The sequence below is a fragment of the Chelonoidis abingdonii genome, chromosome 26, assembly GCF_003597395.2.
Source record: "Chelonoidis abingdonii isolate Lonesome George chromosome 26, CheloAbing_2.0, whole genome shotgun sequence".
Taxonomy (NCBI): Eukaryota; Metazoa; Chordata; order Testudines; family Testudinidae; genus Chelonoidis; species Chelonoidis abingdonii.
In genome coordinates, this window is record NC_133794.1 from 17,083,561 (window position 1) to 17,087,063 (window position 3,503).

The following is a 3,503-nucleotide window of genomic DNA, read 5'->3' on the forward strand; positions in this document are numbered from 1 at the left end:
GAATAAGTGCTAGGTTTTCCTTGTTGTTCTCATCAAACCAATCCTGATGGTGGTGAGTGGAATATCCAATCTATTCAACACATGCCTTGTGAATAATGGTCTTGAACTCCTCCTAGTATATTTGGATGTCATTAATGTTATCAGGTAGGTCAGAGAGCCTCTCAAAGAAGCATTGCTGAAGAATCTCATGACTATAGTGATTTTGAAGTGCATCCCTTTCAGTTGTTTACGGTGTTGTGTTGCAAGTCGCATGTTCATGATTGATTTGACTAAATGATGGTCTGTCCACCAGTCATCCATACCTCTCATGGCTCATGTAATATGGCCATCAGTATGATCACGGGCTCTGACGATGGCAGGAAGATGCCAGAGTTTGGAACATGGGTGTTTCCAAGTGGTCTTATATTTGTCCCTCTGTCTCAATATGGTATTTGTAATAAGAAAAGCATCCTCCATGCATTTGCTGAGGAGAAAAATGCTGTTAAGAGTTAACTTTCCCCACCCCTTCTTTCCCAATGGTGCCTCTCCAGAGTTTGGGATGTCGCCCAACCCTGGCACTGAAGTCACTCACAAGGATAAGCTTGTCTTCCTTGGCTGTGGCAAAGAGAACTGCATCAAAAGCACAGTAGAACTGCTCCTTATTGTCTTTGTCATTGTCAAGTATGGGAGCCTATGCACCGATGACCGTGGCATACTGGTTATTACTAATCTTAAAACGAAGAATCATGAGACATTTGTTAATGCTCTTAGGGAGTTCTAAAAGCTGGCTAGCAATTTTGTTCTTGATGGCAAACCAAGTCCATGAATAAACCTCTCTTCTGATGGCTTTCCTTTTCAAAAGAAGGTATAGTCACCTCCATTTTTGTTGCATGACAGATCCAAGAGAAGTGTAGAGAACACCACCAGCCATTGTTATGGCTATGGCTATGATTTAGTCACAGGTATTTTTAGTTAAAGTCATGGACAGGGCATAGGCAATAAATAAAAAGTCACGACCCGTGACCTGTCTGTGACTTTTACTAAAAATCCCCTAACTAAATCTTAGGTGTTTAGCGGGGTGCTCTGGGGGATGCTACTGCTGGGGAGGGGGCTGTTCTAGGAACATTGCTGCTCCTGGGGGGGGGTAGCACTCCAGAACCCCGCCAATGCTGCTGCTCGGGGTGGGGTGACCCGAGACCCCACCAATTCTGCTGCTGTGGGGGAAGGGGGAAGGCCCAGGGCCCTGCTGATGCTGCTGCTCCAAGTGCATGGTGACCCGGGACCTCACCACTGCTGCTGCTGGAGGGAGGGAAGCCCAGGGCCCCACCGCTGCTGCTTCTTCAGGTTGGGGGAGGCCCAAGGCCCCACTGCTGCTGCTGGGGAGGGGCGCCTGAGACCAGCTGCCTGGGGCTGCCCGAGCAGCAGCTGGTGCAGCTGGCCCTGGGGTCAGCCACACTGGCCACTGCAGAAGTCACAGAGATCTCAGAAGGTCACAGAATCCGTGATTTATGTGACTTCCATGAAAGACTCGCAGCCTTATTTATGGCATTTATTGACCTAACTAAGGCCTTTGATTCTGTTGGATGTGAAGCATTATGAAAGATGCTGTCTAGGTTTGGCCATTCATTGAAGTTCATTTGTGTTTTCGGGCTACTTAAAGATGGGATGACCACCACCATCCTCTGTTATGGGTTGGAGATGGACCTGTTCCACCATCTGTACTGGTGTTAAGCAGGGCTGTATTATTGTCCCAATCATTTTTTCCAACTATCTTGCTGTAATCTTCATTCTTATTTGTGACCACCTTTCTTCAGTAATATGGACTGAGTATCACATGAATGGCCAGCTCTTCAAAATGTGGTATCTTTACTCTAAAACTAAACACCAGGACTGTTATTGCCAACGAGAAGCTGGATATGAGTCAGAAGTGTGCTCTTGTTGCCAAGAAGGCCAATGGCATTTTGGGTTGCATTAGTAGGAGCCTTGCCAGCAGATCGAGGGAAGTGATTATTTCCCTCTATTTGGCACTGGTGAGGCCACACCTTGAGTATTGTGTCCAGTTTTGGTCCCCCCACTACAGAAGCGATGTGAACAGATTGGAGAAAGTCCAGCGGAGGGCAATGAAAATGATAAGGGGGCTGGGGCACATGGAGAGGAGAGGCTGAGGGAACTGGGCTTATTTAGTCTGCAGAAGAGAAGAGTGAGGGGGGATTTGATAGCAGCCTTCAACTACCTGAAGAGGGGTTCTGAAGAGGATGGAGCTGGGCTGTTATCAGTGGTGGCAGATGACTGAACAAGAAGCAATGGTCTCAAGTTGCAGTGGGGGAGGTCTAGGCTGGATATTGGGAAACACTATTTCACTAGGAAGGTGGTGAAGCACTGGAATGGGTTACAGGGGAGATGGTGGAATCTCCACCCTTAGAGGTTTTTAACGCCCAGCTTGACAAAGCCCTGGCTGGGATGATTTAGCTGGTCCTGCTTTGAGCAGGGGATTGGACTAGATGACCTCCTGAGGTGTCTTCCAACCCTAATATTCTATGATTCTATGTCCTTCAGTATGATGACGACTGTGCTATCTTTGGGCACACTGAGACTGACTGGCAACCCTAGATCATTTCTCAAGATGCCTATCATAACCTAGGACTTTTCCTCAGTATTGGAAAGACTAAGCGCCTCCACCAGCCTGCCCCAGAACAAGTTGCCACCACTTTTCTCAGAAATTGTCATCAATGATGAACCCCTGGACAACATTGAGCGTTTCCCTACACTGGTAATCATCTCTTCCAAACAGCCAGTCTTGATGCGGAGATCGAACATAGGATCTGTTGTACCAGTGTATTCTTCAGAATGTTGTTCCATTGTGTCTTTATTGTCAGAGGTATGTGGATGGAAACTAAGATCTTGGTCTACAATGCAGTAGTCATCCACACCCTTTTTTATGGAAGTGAAACATGAGTGACATATTGAAGCCATCTTAAGCATCTGGAGTGGTAACAAGAGCGCTGCCTTAGGAAGAATCTCCATATCAGATGGGAAGACCGTCGCACCAATACCAGTGTTCTCTCTGCAGCTAATATCACCAGCGCTGAGGCGAAGATTATAAAAGATCAAATTTTCTGGGCTGGTCATTGTCTGTGGATGGCTAATACTTCTCTTCCAAAAAGAAATCCTCTTTTCTGAACTTAGTCATGGGAAGGGGACCAGCGTGGGACAGAGGAAATTCTACAAGGACACCCGGAAAGTTTATCTTAAGTGTAAGCAGAGTCAGGATGAGCTCTACCCTGACATCTGGTGGTGAATTATGGGAAGCGTGGAAATGGTATGGGCCAGGCCAGGCCCCTTTTGAGGGCCTGGAACACCAATTGCACATCCTCCTCTCTCCACTGTAAAAGAGTAGAGCTAATTTTGATTCCATTAGGAGTCCATCTAGATACTGCTGAGCTGAGTTCATGTTGGGCTAATGGTGCACTAGGTCTCCCCTACTAAGAGCTGAAATCACTGAAAGAGCTGAGTTAACTAGTGGG